The sequence below is a fragment of the Chenopodium album genome, chromosome 12, assembly GCF_948465745.1.
Source record: "Chenopodium album chromosome 12, dcCheAlbu1.1, whole genome shotgun sequence".
NCBI lineage: Eukaryota > Viridiplantae > Streptophyta > Magnoliopsida > Caryophyllales > Amaranthaceae > Chenopodium > Chenopodium album.
This window is the reverse complement of record NC_137845.1, coordinates 39,992,991-40,011,705: the sequence shown is the minus strand read 5'-3', so window position 1 is coordinate 40,011,705 and position 18,715 is coordinate 39,992,991. Positions and strand designations below refer to the sequence as shown.

The window sequence follows — 18,715 nt, the reverse complement described above, 5'->3', positions numbered from 1 at the left end:
GTGAGGTTACGGGATCGAGCTACCTGTCGGAGGAACGACGTTGAGGAGGTATCTCTCTTGTCTGTCTTTTGTATCACCTTTCATTATATTCTTTCCTTAGTGTCTAACTTGATTTACCTTTGTAGGGACAGCCTATTCCTTCACCCCACACTCGGTCGAGACCCGAGTAGATCTGGCTCAAGGCGTCGCCGCACTTTCGATAGCGGCCGGGGTGGCCGGTCTGAGGCTGCTCCGACCGAGGGCTCGGCTTCTTCACCTGAAGATGTTTTTGCTGGGCCGACAGGCCAAGGAGGTGCGACATCGGCTCCTTCGATGGGTGGTGGGACGTACGAGGTCGGCTCGTCGTCGCAGCAGCCCTTGCAGCCTCAACCGTTGTCGATGGGTGAGCCTGGGTGGACTGGCCCTGAGCTAAGGTTTCCGGCGACTGACGGGTCAGGAGATGGTGAGGAGCATACTCCCCGGACTACAGCGTTCTTTGATATGATGGGCATACCTCATCATTTACGGCCTCCGGCGCCATAGTTTGTACCTGTACTTATTTTTTGACTTCATAGGACTTTGTCTTTCGTATTATATGACTCATATTGTATATACAAACTTTTTATATGAAGCCTGTTTTATTTTATTTTTCATTTTGTGTGCATGTGAGTGTGTGCATCTGTGACTTAATTTTTGCGCAAAAGTTTCCGTCATTTTTATTATCAATGGAGGGTATCCGACTTTCTCCCCCAAACGAAAAAATGAAAAATAAAATGATGTCGACCAAAAATAAGCCTAAGCTCAATTTAATCAAAAAGGAAGAAAGGCAATATGGGATGGATTTGTATGAGGGTGCAAAATCAAAGTTGAATCGAAGTCAGAAAAACGCGGGTTGCATAGCGCGTAATTGTCGCTTGCTCAGACGCGTTGTCGCCACGCGTGTCCTTTTGACGCCAGGCGACAGGCTTTGTCGCAAGCGACAGACGTTGTAGTCAGGCGACAAACTTGTCGTTTGGAGACAGACTTGGTTTTCCAAATCCTTACAGAATTCGAAATCTGCCAAAACAAATTGTTTATAAATAGCCCCCAAATCTGCTGATTTCAGTATAATTCGAACATATTAACTCAAAAAATTAATCATGGCTTTAATTAAAAAGAGTTTTTGTGATTTCACTCGTGAGTGGTGTCGGTCTTTAACTGCTAAGGAGAGAAAAGAACTCGACTTTTTTCATATGGGGGGTATTTATGGTATAAAGGGGGTAGATCTTGATGTAGACTTCATTCATACCGCCTTAGAATATTGGGATCCTAATACTCATTGTTTTAGATTAGGCTATGATGAAATTTTCCCTTCGGTGAGTGAGTATTATTACAAAGATTATGAGCGTTTCTTTGACCTTAGGAGTAAAGATCTAAAAAACATAGTGCATGGTAATAATGTTGATTTAAAAGAATTTGCACGTTTTTATTTTGATAGACCACGCTCCGAATCTTTTCATGTCTATAGGAGAAGAGCTTTCCTCTTTTGCATGCTTAGCCAATATTTTCTTACTAATGGTAAAAATAATGATGGGCAAGCAATTATAATATCTGTTCTAGAACAAATCGAATCTGGGAGAAATCCAATGCCATTAATCGTTGGAGAGACTATGCTTAGTCTTGATGAGTTGAAAAAGAATCCAGAAGCACCTCTTCGAGGCTCTCCAATTTTATTACAGGTAGAAAAATAATATTCTTAATTACAGAAATTAAAAATATATTTTTGTATAGCAATACTGATTATGTGCATTGGTTTTTACAGATGTGGCTCATGGAGAGACTAGAATTGATTAGTCCTCCTGATAATATTGACAAATATACCCCCAATAGCTTTGTTCGACGAAAGAAGCGTTTCTCCTTGAAGATGGGTCGCCATGAGTGGGGCAAAGTGTTTGCCTGTTGTGACGTCTCCATTAAATGGGTCATTCCCTAGTGGAAGCTTGAAAAGATGATTGGTTGTAATACTCAACCCTTTTGCCGTCTTCCTAGTTTGTCAAAATTGACCTTTTATTATCCCTGCAGAGTAAAGAGGCAATATGGGATTGCTCAAACCATTCCTACGGGAGATCTTCGTCGCCCTTATGAATTCCCGGTTTCACAAGAAGTTGAACGTTTTGACGGGTATTGGTGTGCTAGGCCTTTATGGAAAGTGATTACCCAAAAGGCTCTACCTTCTTTGTCCAATGATGTGAAGTGGTAGCTGACTGGTAGATCTCAAAAGGACCGAACCAAAATAGAGAAGACCAATGTGAAGACTCGCCTTGGTGATAAGAAAATGCCTGCGAAGGAACGCCTAGGTGAAAGAGTTGAGTTTAAGACTCCAGTGACGCCTAAAAAGAAGAGTGCTAAGAAAGACAAAGGGAAAAGAAAGGTGGACTCTTCAAAAGATAAGGTTTGGGTAGAGAAGAAGCATGGAGTTTTAGCTATAGGAGAGACTATCCATACTAAAATCGAATGTAGAGCCTCTAATGGATGTCTCTTAGCAAAAGTGATGGATGAAGAAGAAGCCTCTGACAAAAATTGGAAAAGGATGAAGAAAGAAAAGAAAGATTAGAGTATTACTTTTCCTTCGATTTATTAGACATGTTAAGTTAATTTTAGTTTTTTAAGCTTCATTTAAATTCCATCAATGATGTAATTCTTTTACTTATTAATGCAATTTCAGCTTTTTAATTAAATTAACTTTACATTTGTTCATGAAAACAACTTAAAATATTTTTTCTGAAGATTTCTTCAAGTACGGAAGTCGAAAAAATTTCCAGAACGCACCGAAGTTTGTCCAGATATACGCAGAAAATTGGCGTCGCTCATACGAGTCTGTCGCCAAACTTTTTGCCTTGTCGCCTGGCGACACGCTCGTCGTCTGGCGACAATTTTTATTTTTTTTTTTGTATTTTTTTATTTTTTTATTTTTGATGCTGGGACGCGAAATGCTTGATAATTAAAGTGGCCGCACCCTTTAAAGGGTTGCCTATGTATCCTTTCTTAAGGAATCAGGCCAAACGTAGCTCTCTTGAGTGTCCAACTCAAGTAATTATGGGTAGTACTTTTTAAGTTGGTCAAGATTGGTCATATTTGAGAATTCATTGCCGTCCATGTCGGTTAACTGAGCTGCGCCTCCTGACAGGATTGTTTTGACAATGTATGGTCCGGACCAATTGGGCCTGAATTTGCCTCTTGGATCCAACACATTCTTCTTTAATGCTTTTAGTACCAAGTCTCCAATCTTGATGTTTCTTGTCTTGACCTTTTTGTTGAAGTGTCTAGCCATACTAGTTTGGTAGCATTGGGTATGATGTAGAGCTTCTAGTCGTTTTTCATCAAGTAGAATTAACTCTTCATACCATGCTCTAGTCCATTCAACTTCATCGAGTTTACTTTCTAACACAATGCGTAGAGAAGGTATTTCTAGTTCTACAGGGTGTACGGCATCCATTCCATAGACTAAGGCGAATGGCGTGTTTCCTGTTGACGTTCGAATTGACGTGCGATAACCCCAAAGTGCAAAATGGAGTTTGTCAGGCCAATCCTTGTAATTTTTTGTCATTTTCTCGATGATAGTTTTTAAATTTTTGTTAGCTGCTTCAACTGCTCCATTTGCTTGAGGTCTATAAGGAGAAGAATGGTGATGTTGAATACCATACTTTTGTAACAATTCTTCACATTCGGCTTGAAAGTGAGTTCCATTGTCGGTTATCATCTCATGTGGGACTCCATATCGACAAATTATGTTCCTTTCGATAAAGAGTGCTACATGTTTTGCAGTGAGTTTAGCATATGATTGTGCTTCTACCCACTTTGTGAAGTAATCGATTGCTGCCAAGATGTATTCGTGACCTCTTGTTCCAGGAGTTGTGATTTTTCCAATTATATCGATTCCCCATGTTGAGAATGGCCATGGTGAGGTGTAAGTGTAGAGAAGGGATGGAGGAATATGTTACAAGTTTGCATAAATTTGGCACTTAGGGCATCTTTTTACATATTGATGACAATCCCTATTCATGGTAGTCCAATAATATCCTTCTCGCATTATCTTTTGGACTAGAATTTTTCCATTAACATGTGTTCCACATACTCCTTCGTGGATTATTCTCATAGTTCTTTGAGCGCCCTTCTTGCCTACACATAATAGGGCTCGACCTTTAGGTACCCTTTTGTGTAGCTCATCATTTATTAGTACGTATTGGGAAGCCAAAAGTCTCAAAGCTCGTTTTGCTCTTTTGTCAACGTGAGGAGGGTATTCTCCTTTGGTGACATAATTGAGTATGTCGGTATACCATGGTTCTTCTTCTTCTTCTTTTTCTTGGATTGTTTCATCATCCTCTATAGCTTGAATATATGCTGGTTTGTGTCTTTTCTCTATTGTTAGAGGCATTTGCTCAATTTCCTTAGGAATCCTAACCATTGAGGCTAGTCTTGCCAAGGCATCGGCAAATTGGTTTTCTTCTCTAGGTAGATATGTGTATTCCACCTTTTCCAATTGATCGGTGAGAGTTTCCAGATAGGTTTGGTAAGGGGTTAAGCTTCCGCTCCTTACTTTCCATCTTTTGGATATTTGGTTGATGATCAAGGAAGAATCTCCGAATATTCGGAGTTTCTTTACACCCAATGCTAAAGCTGTTTTGAGGCCTACCACGCATGCTTCGTACTCTGCAGCGTTGTTGGTAATGTCGAAATCTAACTTTATTGAGATTGGAACATGCTCTTCTTTAGGTGATACTAATAGGACTCCTACACCACATTCCTTTTGGTTTGAGTCTCCATCGAAGTATAAAGTCCAAGTATCATCTTCCGTGACCATTAAGTCTTCATCTGGAAATTCATTGTCATGTATTGGTGTCGAATCTTCTATTGGAAAGTCCGCTAAGAAGTCCGAGACAACAGATCCTTTAATAGCCTTTTGAGGCATGAACCTTACATCAAACTGGGCTAGGTTGACTATCCACCTTGAGATGCGTCCGTTAAGCGTGGATTTCTCGAATAAGTACCTGAGAGGATCCATTCGTGACACTACAAAGACTATGTGAACAAGCAAGTAATGTCTTAACTTGGTTGTGGCCCACACCAATGCGAGGCACAATTTCTCAAGTGGTGTATAGCGTGCTTCATATTCGAGTATCTTTTTGCTTAGGTAGTAGATGGCGTTTTCTTTTCCTTCTACTTCTTGTGCGAGCATAGCTCCCATTGTTTCTTTGGTAACTTTTAAGTACAGCCTTAGAGGAATTCCTAGAAGCGCTGGGGCTAATACGGGAGGATTGGCGAGATAGGCTTTGATCTTCTCAAAGGCTTTTTGACACTCGTCGTCCCATATTACTGGCACATTTTTCTTAAGCTTCTTGAATATTGGTTCACATATTGTTGTTAGCTTAGATATGAACCTACTTATATATTGCAACCGGCCAATAAATCCTCGAATTTGCTTCTCGGTTTTGGGCGGTGGCATTGACATGATTGCTTTGATCTTGGTTGGGTCTATCTCTATTCCTCTAGAGCTTATGACGTATCCCAAGAGTTTGCCTGAGGTTACTCCAAAAGTACACTTGGATGGATTCAACCTCATGTTGTATTTTCTTAGCCTCTCGAAGAATTTTCTTAAGGCCTCTTGATGTCCTGGACGATCTCTAGATTTCACAATCATGTCGTCCACGTATACTTCGACTTCTTTGTGCATCATGTCATGGAGTAGGGCAATTGCTACTCGTTGGTAAGTGGCACCCGCGTTTTTCAACCCGAATGGCATTACCATGTAACAGTAAGTACCCTAAGGTGTTATAAATGTTGTTTTCTCCATGTCTTCCTCGGCCATGAGGATCTGGTTGTACCCAGCGTATCCATCCATAAATGAGAGAAGTGCGTGATTTGCTGTATCATCTACCAAAATATCGATGTGTGGTAAAGGGAAGTCGTCCTTTGGACTTGCCTTATTTAGATCTCGATAGTCGACACACATTCGAACCCTACCAACCTTTTTTGGAACTGGGACTACATTTGCAACCCATTCGGGGTATTTGGATACCCTGATAAAACCTGCAGTTATTTGCTTTTGTACTTCTTTTTTTATTTTAAGAGCTACGTCGGGTTTCATTCGACGCAACTTTTGTTTTACAGGTTTCATTCCTGGGATTAGTGGTATAGTGTGTTGAGCTATTTCTCTATTAATGCCTGGCATATCTTCATATGACCATGCGAATACATCGATGAATTCTTTAAGTAGATTAATTAAATCGGTTCTTTCATCTTTATTTAAAGTGAGTCCGATTTTAACTTCTCTTTTGATGGTTGGATCTTTTGAGATATCAACCGTTTCAGTGTCCTCAATTATTGGTGTTTTATTTTCAATTGTTTCCATTGCTTTAATGATTTCTTTGTCATTTTCATCGTTAGTTAAGCAATACTCGTCATCTGGAGCTAAAGAGAAACACGAGGAATAAGGGGAAGACGACATATTATTAAACTCAGAAATCATTACATCGAATAAAGAAATGTCCGTTGGGACTTGATTGCTAACTATCCTAGGAGTAGTTGATAAAATAGAAGAATTAGAGGGAGGTGCTACAACTAGAGACTTAGAGGACTCGATAGGGGAAGACTCAGACTCAGACTCTAACTCAGACGATTTTTCGAACATTTTCCCTTGTCCTGTAGTTATTGAGATCTTCTTTCTGTTTGCAGTAGTCACTTTCACTGTCTTGCGCCATCCTCGAACTAAATCCTCTGCTGGAGTGATGAGCTTGGAGGGATCAAAGTTCTCGCTTTGTAGGACTGTTTGAATGAGTGAAGAGTTTTCCTCTATGTATCTTGGCTCATTACTTTCTTGCCCAAAGAGAAGTCCCATGACGTTAAAGTCAAAGCATGGGGGTGCTTTTTATTTATGTATGGGAGTTGGAATCTCATCTAGATTGCAACAATCCAGAAATATTTCAAACCCAGGTTGTCTTATGCCGTTTACAACGAAGGGTTCTGGAAATTCGTAACATGGATAATCTTCTCCCTCTATTATGAATTGTCCATTTAAGGTAAAAGGGTATTGATCCATTGGGATTGCTTTCTTTTGTGCGCGAGCATTTCTACGTGCTTTTGATTTTTCCCGGGCTCGCTTTAGATCTTCGAGAGTCGGTTCAAAACCAAGTTCGAAAGTATCTAATTTTGAGAGGCCAGGTAGGCCCATCTGTTTTGCTATCCCTTTCTTCTTTCCTAGGGTCATTCCAGGGAAGTGTCCTTGTTTTCTCAAGATAGCAATGGTTATCATGTTTGAGTGGAGGTCATAGCGAAGAGGGGTCCTTTCATCTTCCTCGATCAAGGAGACCTCTTCATTAAAGCCCCACATATCTTCGTCATTCTCATCGTGCTCCACATTTATTAGTGGGTTTTCTATTGTTTTGATCCTCATGGGTGAAGCATTGATTGTAATTGGCACTCCTCCAACTATGGCTTTCACTTGTTGGTAAAGAGATGAAGGGATGGCCTTGAGGTCATGAAGCCAAGGACGTCCCAACAGTAAGTTGAACGAAGCCTTGATATCTACCACTTGGAATGTGGTGGCATGCTCAATTACTCATGTCGTTATGTTCATGGTAATTGTTCCTAATGCTTAGCGACGTGAGTTATCGTAAGCTCTTATCCCTTGTGTTGATGGAGATAAATCTTCATCCCTTATCCCCAACATCCTCGCATTCTAAGTGGGCAAACGTTAATTGCCGATCCATTATCTACAAGAGTCATGGGGACGTTCATTCTCTTGCAAATTACTGTGAGGTTGAGAGCTCTGTTGTGTTTGTCACCTTTCGGCGGTAGATCTTTGTCGGAAAAAGTGATCAAATTAGTAAGACTTGGGATATCACTTGTGAGGAAATTAGCCAACCCCTCAGGAGTAGTGTCCGATTCTATCCCTACTTTAGCTAAGGCATCCATGACCGCGATTCTATGTTCTCGGGATGTAGCTAGAAGTTTCCATACGTTCATTTCAACCTTAGTCTTTTTTAATTGTTTGACAACATCGTTGTCTTCTATGATTGGTATGGGAACTTGCTGAGTAGTGGGAATAGGTTGTGTAGTAATGGGAGGTTGCATTCTCCCGGATCTTGTGAGGACATCTATTGGTGAATCCTCTTCATTCCAAATATCACCTACTGGATATATTGTCGAGAGTGGAGTTTCTTCGACGTCCTTAAGGTAGACATCCTCATCATCACTATCCCAAACCCCATTAATGGTAGCATCTCGTTCTTGTGGGATTTGAACTAGCTTCTTGTTATCAATCAATCTTTGGACCAAGTCTTTGAATTTGAAACAATTTTCTATAGTATGTCCTCCCGATTGATGATATGGACAGTAGTACATGTCTGCCCTTTTTAGTGATTCAAATGGTCACGGTTCGAGAGGTTGAATTTTACCATTCTCGGAGAGCATTTTGAACATGTTTGCATAAGAAGTTCCAATTGGAGTGTATGGCCTATTGCTCCTTTTGGGTGTGTCAATTACTTGGAGGGAGAATAATTTCTTCTCTTTAGGAAGAGGTCTACTTTTGAGTAGTTCATTTCGTTCTTTTACCACCTCCATGGCCTCGCGTAATAATTCTCTTGCTTCCAACACAACCTGAATAAGAATACACACTTCTTGTTTTGTCGCAGGTTCTTGTCCACAAGGAAAATGATCCTCGGCATCTTCGAAGATTTCCTCCTCTTCTTCAATAACTTCGACAGATTTGATGAGGTTTGAGGGGTCAACCTGATTTTCCTCATCGGAAATAGCCAAGGAATCCGACAGTGGTGCGCTATTGATACTTGGCTTCTTGCTTGCAGGGGGCAATGGAAGTTTGTTGTTATCAATTAAATCTTGGATTGCTTCCTTTAGCTTCCAACAATTTTCTGTGAGATGGCCCCTACCCTGATGATATTTGCAATGTGCATTGGGGTTCCAGCTAGCCGTTCTCTTCTCGACAGGTGGGTCTCCAAACGGTCCTATGGGAGTTATAAAACCTTTTGCATGTAAGCGATCGAATGCGGTGTCATAACTCATACCAATAGGAGTAAAGTTCCTCCTGAGTGGTTTCTTTTGTCCTTGATTATTCATGGCGAGGACTTCACTCAAATTAAAGGTCCTAATATTATTTGAGTGGGTGGTTTTGGAAGAAGAAGGATTGTAGTTCTTCTTGCCTTTCCAGCCACTGCTGGAGGTACTGTTAGCAACTTTCTGTTTAGCTAGGTCGTCTTCAATATTGATACCAATGTCATAGACGGCCTTAAAGGTGTGCAAGTTATTTTGGTATTTGAGATGCTTAGAATATTTTTCTTGGAGGTTCTTAATAAACATCCTCACGGATTCATTCTCACTAGGTACCTCAACCATCCATTTATTAAAGAAAGAAGTAAAGCCTTCATTCTCTTTCTGCTTGAGTATTTCAAGTTCCCTATGATCAGTTTCAACTTGAATATTGCATTTATATCTATCAATGAAAGCGTTTACAATTGACTCCCAACTGGAGGTTTCTCTTTATCGAGAGAGAAATACCATTGCTAACAAACGGTTTCTAAAGATAGAGAAAATACAGAATGAAAAGCTTTTTTGTCTATTCCCTTAATATTCATTACAGTTTCAAAAGCTCTTAAATGAAAATAAGGGTTATCCATTGCTTTGAATTTCGGGATGTTGTTGGCATTGAACTTCTGCGGAAGAAGATCCTTATCCACCGAGACCCCTTGTGAGCAAATGCCTTGCAATCTATAGTCATTAGATAATCTGCTCAAGCTTTCCTGGATGAACTCCATCTGTTGTTGTCTTGCAGGGTCATTGATTTGAAGAGTCAGACTCTTCAACATTTCAGCCATGTTAGCTACCTGTCCCCTGAGTTCGTTGACTTCTTCCTGACTTGCCATTGTCTTCTTAGCTTTCCTTCTTCGATTGATTGGCTTATCAAAAAAGTGAGACTTGAACGAAAGTGTTGTCCTTGATTAAACGCCCTTCCTTTCTTAACCACGCGCTATAGATTAAACCATATTTGTTTTAACGACTTGACTCAAATTGATTTTGACTTTATAGGTTAAAAACAAAAAATAGGGTGTATATTTTTGGGAATGGGTTCAAACAAGTGGTTTAATTGGAGGATTAATATCCGACTTACCCCCCTAAAAAAATGACAGAAAACATGCATTCAAGACTCTTTAGACATGATCAAGGTGTGACATACATGTTAAGTGTGTGTTTTATAAGTGAGTGCAAGTGACATGCTTTGACTCTTGTGTATGACCATGGGACTAGGTGCCTAGACTCAATTAAGGACTTAACAAATTGATTAAACTGATTAACAGACTGGTTAATTAGACTCGTCGTGATGACTCGAGTAAGAAACTGGACTGTCGCCGGAACAACAGAACTGTCGCCACAATTTAAAGCTTGTCACCAGACGACAAACCTGTCGCCAGGCGACAAGCAGTAAACTGCGGCGCCACAGCCCAAACTCTTGCGCCATTTCTGGAACATTAATCTGGGACTGTTTCCAGTAATTTTACTCTAAGGGGACATGCCTAAAGTCGTACTAAGTCAGATTAATTATTTCATTAGTCTTTAATTAGTCAAATTAATTAATTAATTCATTAATTAGACAAGTCCTTTTTAGTCATTAATTGGTTTATTTAGACTTAAACACAAGTCAAACAAACGGTTAGCACATATAAAGTATGCACAAGCAAGGAATGCACAAATAGTCAAGTAGTCACAACATGATGCAATGAGTTTGCAACCTATCCATGGCTCTCGTTCTCTAAAGTTCGGGATATGGGTTAGTCAAAGAGGGTCCATGGTTATGAGTCCAGATGCACCGCGCGAAAGCCTTACCTTTGGAAGGGTTGGCGCGAGTGGATGGGACCCCGCAAGTTAAAAACTTGCTTCAATGGTTTAGTAGATTCACAAACTCGGATGTACCCGTCGTTGCCAGGAGCGTTCGATTGGGTAGATGGAGCGTGAACCCCCAGAGGGTTATGTCCATATGTAGAACACATATGGGTTTCAGAAAAGTGAGAAAAACTCAATCAGGAAGTAGAATCGAGCCAACAGTGCTAGAAATGGTCAAAACAAGAAGGCAGAGTTCTGGCTCGGTATTGGAAGAACTTGGCGCCAGACTACAGGGACTGTCGCCGCAAAAGCACCTCTGTCGCCAAGCGACAGAACTGTCGCCAGGCGACAGAAGCACTTTACAGGCGACAATCCTTTTTTCTAGGCGCTAATTCCTACATGCCTCAGCAGGTATCTACGTTCTTAGAATTTTCCAGATTTCGCAGCGTTATTTCAATTCTAGTTGTGAAAGATATTTCTCAAATTTCCTACAAGTAATAATCCTATGTTTTTTACTTATTTCGGATGGTCTAACGAGGACCTTTTTTTATGCATATGACAATAATGCTAATCAAAATTACGCACATGAAATACTTAGAACTTTTCGAGTCTCATCCACACATTCTAAATCATTGCCGAAATAAATTTCAGGAATTAAAATAGAAATCCTCCCCAGTGGAGTCGCCAAAAACTGTAGGGAATATTTCAAGCCATTAACCCCAAGCTTGAACCCTACTGTGATCATACACTTAAGTATGGTGGCGTCCAAAGGGAAGGAAGCTAGAGCAAAAGAGTCGCCAACAAGTTTTAGGAACTTGTAAACCGTTCACAAGGTGAAGATTACACCCCTTAACTATCCAGGAGATCGTCAACTCCAAAAGGTCTTGAACCAAATAGGGTTCGGGGATGAAGGTACAAATCCAACCTAAAAGAGATTGAACCCGCCCTAATAATAGGCTTCTACTTCATTCTTCTTGTATTCATGTGCGCTTTCTGACTAACATGCAATCAACATATTAACCCTAAACCTGTTTATCTATGTTGGTTGAACTTAATGCACAAATAAAACTATTATTGGCGATCACTTGAATTATAATCATATTAGCCCTAAACAAGATTATTAATTATCTTATTGAGCGCGATTACAAGTACAAATTCCCTTTAGGCATGCATAAAAGGCATGATAAGCAATAACAATAATAATCATCAAGCAACATAATAACAATCATCATAATTATAATCATAATCACAATAACAATCATAATTATCATAATCATGTTAAAGCATAATATTAATAGCAAGATCCTAGGCATGATACTAACAAGATTAATAACAAACCCTAGCATGTCACTAAACAATAAAGATCAAAGCTTTAGCCCTAACATGATACTAACATGATATTGATATGATATTATGAAGCAATAATAACATCCTAACATGATACTAGGAATTTAACGAATTTAAACATGCTTTCTACAAGAATAGAGCAATAAGATTACATATTTTGATGCCTCGTACCTTTTTCTAATAACAAAATACACGCACTAGTAACTTCAAGGAAAATATAATCAAACAATTAAATTAAATAAAGATTAAAAGATTAGGGACCAAACCCTCAGAAATTATAACCTTTCACGTCTAGGGCAAAGACAACTTCGAACTCGGCTAGGTGTGTATAGATCTCGTGAATGCGGAATTTTGTAAGAGGGATGGTTTAGAAAAAGAGAGAGAGAAAGCTTCTAGCTTTAGAGAGAGAGATGATTGTAGATTGTAGATGAATAAAAACGGAGGTTCAAGACCCTATTTATAAGAAAACAGTCCGGAAATAGGTAGAATTTGATAAGGAATAAAACTCCACGCTGTCGCTGCAAAACCGATCTTGTCGCCAGGCGACAGGGTCTGTCGCGTAGCGACAGGGTCTGTCGCGTAGCGACAACCTGGATTTCTACGCGCTTTCAACACGGAGTCCACATGTGAATCAAAATCGATTCCTAATGTCCGTATGAAACTGAAATCGTATTTTTCATAAAATAATATTTTATTCCAAATAAAACTTATCAAAATATAATTATTAATTCTAATTCTATTAGGATTAAAGAGAACCTTTTAGAGAATTCTAGAAGACTATAATCAATTCTAATAACTTTAGGAATAATAATTAACATTGGGCCCTCCCCTAGATCATTGGGCCGCATGTAAAGATCAAGCCGGGCCCAGTTTAGTGTTTTGGCCATAACTTCCTCATTATTCATCGAAATTGGGCTTATAATATATCGTTGGAAAGCTCTTTGCAAGCCCCATCCAACTACACTATTATTGGACCCTCGTTGTGGACCAAGCTAAACTGGATTGGCTGTTTTCATAAAATAGAGTTGTTTTCGAAAACAGAAAGAAAGAATTTTAATAAAAAAACCAACCGCAACACTTGACCTTTCACACTTTCACCTCGTTCGATAATCATTCAACGCAAAAGGTACTCATCACTGGGTTTGGTTTTGGGGAGACACATTTGGGTGTCTACAATTAGTAACTGACTAAATAAATGTCAGTTACAAATATTAAGTTAAAGAAAATTTGACTAAAAAGTTTGTAACTAGCTTACAAACGCCAGTTACAAATATTAAGTTAAAGAAACTTTGACCAAAGCGTTTGTAACTAGCTTACAAATGTCAGTTATAAATATTAAGTAAAAAAACTTTGACCAAAAAGTTTGTAACTATCTTACAAACGCCAGTTACAAATATTAAGTTACTACTTCCTATTAATTTTATTTAATTTTCGTTTAATCTTTATTGAAGTTAGCGGAAACAATTTCTCGCTGAAAAACAAACAAAAGATTTAAACTTTTATTTTTACCACTTTCGCTCCAACTTCTCGCGCTACTGGTGAAAACTCCTTCTTCCTCCTACAGTTTCTTCTTCACTCCATTCAGTATTTTTTTGGTTTTTCGAATTTGGGTTCAGCTTTAGTTGTTCTATATCAAGGTTTTAAGGTATGTAATTGGAATTAGGGTTAGCTAAGTAACACTACTACAAACACTAGAATAAGAATCGCAAAATACAAAACGGTTAGCAAAGACAGGCGTTCTCTACAAATATATAGAACTTATTTCTGCTGGAGGCGTTTTATGGGTTTATAAATAGAGAACCATTTCCTATGATAACCGTTCTTTATTGTTTATTACCCAAAATAAAATAAAAAAAAAATCAATTAATTAATGGTATATTTTTCTTGGGTTTTTTTTTTTTTTTTTTTTTTTTTTTTTTTTAAAAAAAAATATTAGAATTACTTTACCCTCAAATTAATCTATTCATGAAAGAGAAATATATCCCACGCTAATTTTCACTTTCACCTCATTTACTCTGAAAGAAGCGTTAGTCTTTGCACCGCCGAACCCACCGCAGCACCCATTGACGCACGCCCGTAGTCACCGACACACCGGCGCACTGCCGCATCCACTAAAGCACCACCGCACTGCTGCACCGTTGCGCCACCACTGCACTAACTAGGTGAGTTTCGAATTATTCCTCTTCTGTAGGAATTTGATTCATATTCATTATTTGAATTATACAATTAAATTGTAGTTATAATTCAATCATATATTCCTCGAATTTCAGTATTTTGATTCGAAATTTAGGTAGATTAAAAGAAACTTCAAAGTTCTAATTTTAGGGCAAATTATTAATCGATTTTTTAGCGCAATTAATTCTATCGAATTTCAGCAATTTCAATCAAATTACACTTGATTTATTCGAATTACATTTATTTCATTGTCAATCAAAATGATTTTCGCCAAATTAATCTTACTATGGTCGAATCTACAACCTTAATTAGAAAGAAATTCGAGGTTAAGGTTTCTAGGTTATTTAGCTATGCGTTATTGGATTGTTTTGGTATAAGCCTGGCGGTTGCTAATATATTAAGTATCGTTTTGTTTTTGGTGTTTCTAAGTATTGAAGTATGACCGTATCTTAATTACATGTCTTGTTTCTCGTTTTGCAGAAATTTACCCTATTCCTCACATGGACAATCTGGTAAACATATACAAATATATAGAAGTTGCATCAGGGGTTACTCTCTGTCTCTCAAAGTGGATCCTCGAGCAAATTATCAGGTAGCGAAGTATCTTTGTCCAGATATATATAGGATTTCAATTAGCAGTTGTGAAAACATTGCCCACTCGGGCCTTATTTTTTAAACCTCGGTTATTGTTGTGACTGAATTTGTTTGAAGATTTTAGCTTATGATGTTTAATTAGTTCTTTTTTTTTTTTTTTTTTTTACTTTCATGGCTTAATTGAATTATTGATCCCTTAATTAAGTTGCTCATAAACTTTACACAAGTGGCATCATTATCGTATGGTTATTGTGTCATATGGATTTATATTTTTTCTTGTAGTAGTGATAAATTGATAATATGATGTAGAATTTAAGGCATGAATTGAATAAGTAGTCACTTGATTCTAAATTGCCTCCCTAATTTAATTACTTGGCTTATTGAGTAACCTTGTGTTATGATCTTGTTTTTTTGTCACTTGTTTAACTGCTTTGCTAGTTAATGCGCCCATGATTTAATCATTAGTATAAATGTCTAATTTCATTCAAGGTCTAGAGAGTAGAGAGTTAATACAATAATAAAATAAAAAAATACTAGATTCCTAGGTTGTGTTGAACTAGTGAACTACTGGTCATCTACACATTTCCAGATCCTTTTGAGTTGAAGTTATAACTGTTGTCTTTGTATCTATTTCTGCATTTATTGTTCCTTTTCATTTGTTCTTAAGTTATTTCTTCCAACTTTCCAACATATTCCTTTTGCAAAGCTTGTTGGCTAGAAACGATTAGTTGAGTTGAACAAAACATGGTATCAAATACTCATACTCTGTGTGTGTGTGTGTGTGTGTGACTGTGTGTGTAAATAGATGATTAGTTAGATATCTCCTATTTCCAAGACAAGGGCACAACATCTCAGACTAAGAACTCCAGCTTGAACTGTAATAATATGTACTCGGTTAATAAGCGTACAGCTCAGTTGAGTTGTCTTAGTAGGGTCAACATATCTGAATTCATGAATCCATTCTTTGGTTATTTGTAGACAGATTGGCTGCAGCATTTTATATCTGATGATGGTGTATTGCTAGAGCATTCTTCTAATAGTCAATTTCATAACTGAATGCAGAATTAAAAGTCGGAACTGAAATCAAAGCTGAAGCTCAGAACTGAAAATCAGAACTGAAATCAGAGCTGAATTTCAGAAATGAATTCAAAGCTGAATTTCAAAACTGAATTCATAGTTGAATTTCAAAACTGAATTTAGAGCTGAATTTCATAACTGAATTTCAGAATCTGGTTGCTTGGGTAAGATTGTTGTTTCATATGTTAGATTGGTCTATTGTTACTAGAGCTTTTTGTTGCTTTCATGTGATTTTGTTAGAGATGTTGCTTGGCTGTGAAGTATTACCTTCTTGCTAACTTTAGTTGCATCTGATTTGGTTGACCTTAGTCTAAATTGGCTGATTATATTGATTTTGTTTACATCAGCTTACAACTTGCCCTGAGGTTTGATATCTTAGAGTTTGAGAGCAAAGTTAGTGATTATAATTAAAATCTTAGTCCAGATTTGCTTACTAAATATGGAGTGTTATAATTAGAAGTTCCATGTCTTTTAGAGGTTAATGCTTTCCTTTAACTCCATTAATTATTTTCCATGATTCTATTCTATGTCAAGGTCCTGCTTTTACTGTCAAATCATGTGTTGTTTGAATCAGGGGTTATCTCAAACTATGGGCTGCTAGTGTCTGGCTTATGGAATATGGAAATAACAATTAAGCTTTGATAAATTGCCTTGAATTTTTGTGCATCTCTAGTAATTAGGTTGTATATTTACAATTATAGGTCACATGGCTGCTGTTCTGAAGCTCTTTTGGTAATTTACTAGGTGCCCAAAGGGCTTACCCAACCCACTTCCCTACTGTGTTTGGTTCTAGGAAAGTTTGGAAATTCTTCTCTGTTGCTTAGTCAACACTCAATATTTATCTCTTTTATCAGCATAATTGGAATTGTTGTTTATTTGTTCGAAATACTGGATGTGCTATGATAATGCCCTGTTGTAGATTTTTTAAAGACTAAGCTTCACCATACAAGGAGTGAGATAACTGTTCTATGTTAATTTTTTTGACACTGCTTTATATCTATCTGGCCTAGACTTGAGGCTGACACAGAGCATTCTGAAGTTATACAGACTGCATTATGTCACAAAATGTCATATGTAGCATGTAAAATCCCATCTGGAGATTAGCTTATTAGGAATATAGACTGTAAGGCTGGTTCATCTTTGCTTAGTCTTATAGCAGACTTGATGCGATAGGTGTATGCATGAAAAATGGGACTGTTAGATGACTGTGAAATCAATTCAGAATAGACAATGCAAAATGCAACTCACGTGGTACAGAGCTTCCTCAAAGTCACACATTTACTGGTGTAGGCTCATTATTTGCATCCAATGATTGTAGGCTCATTTGATTTTTGCAATGGTCCGGGCTCACATATTACTTGTAATGATGCTGGCTCATCAGGTATGCAATTTAAAAAGCTCACTAATCTTGGATATTTCTACAACTATAAGTGGGTGAAACATTGGCCACCTGCTAGTTCAGGCACCTCGGACCTTGCTAGTTCAGGCACCTAAGGAATTGAAATTTGAGCTACTTCAGGTACCTCCTAGCTTGTGTATGTAATAGATTGTGCTAGTTCAGACACCTAAGAAACTGAAAATTGAGCTAGTTCAGGCACCAAGCATCTGCTACCCTATGTTTTTCTTGTATTTTATATGTGGGGTTTTGATTTCTGTATTGAATTTATTTGTGACTAGTTTTGTCTAATAAGTGAAATTACTGGTTTTGATTTATGTATTGAATTTATTTGTGACTAGTTTTATCTAATAAGTGACTGAAGTTTTCCATGTGAGTTTTGATGCTTATTTTCTTTTATACCCCCTCAGTTTGATGCATTGACCATGTTAGAAGAGTTCACTTGGTGACTGTCTCAAACAACCCTTTTTTATTTTTGGCTTTTTTATGTTTATATTTCTTTCCCATGTAGAATTCTGTTGCAATATCAAGTGCTTAGTGTGAACTGCTGCTATCCCATACAGAACAGTCAAATTTGTGAAGCAGACAGAGACAAAATCGACAAAATTGTCAAAATTTGAAGGTTGACCATTGTATCAATTAACTAACTAGCTTTTTTTAGTTATGGAGTATTATTTATTGTGAATTGTGAGAGAAATATTTGTAATTTACAAGTACATCAATTTAATATAATTTACAAGATGTCGCTTAAAGTTGGTCTTATATTGGTTAGATTGATAGTTATTGTATTTTATAAAAGTTTATTAACAATTAATGTTCTTTACATTAAAAAAAAATATAATTGTAGTGTACGGGTGGTGGCAGTAGAGGAATTTGCTACTGCTACCATTTTATTTATTTCTTTATTTTTATAATAAAAATACTATTCGTAACTGGCGTTAACCGACATAACTTAACGCCAGTTACAAATAGTATGCTTTCTAACTTGGAAAATAGCCTATTTGTAACTACGTTAAGTTAAGCCAGTTACGAATAGTACATTATTCGTAACTACCATTAGCCGATTACGAATAATTTTCACTAGTTGTAACGGTGGCATTCGCAACCAACAATGCCAGTTACAAAAAGTCAATTTCGCCAGTTACAAATATCATTTTTTCTACTAGTACTTGTAACGCCAATACTTGCAAACTAGCTTTAGTTAACAGATAAAAGAGTTAGAAATGCATATCTTACATCGTCGATTACACGTCTCTGGGGTAACCGATTCTGTTGTAT

The 18,715-nt window shown here is 37.7% G+C and overlaps 1 long non-coding RNA gene across 2 annotated transcripts; it reads left to right on the top strand.

Annotated features, from left to right (window-relative positions):
• The first annotated feature begins 14,176 nt into the window (after window positions 1–14,176).
• Window positions 14,177–18,272, top strand: LOC145572388 (uncharacterized). 2 transcript variants are annotated; one of them, XR_014096818.1, is made up of 4 exons: window positions 14,177–14,357; window positions 14,851–14,962; window positions 16,027–16,205; window positions 17,949–18,272. It is a non-coding gene; the product is annotated as an uncharacterized LOC145572388 (long non-coding RNA). The 2 variants fall into 2 exon arrangements; XR_014096819.1 differs by lacking the exon at window positions 16,027–16,205.
• The last annotated feature ends 443 nt before the right edge of the window (window positions 18,273–18,715 follow it).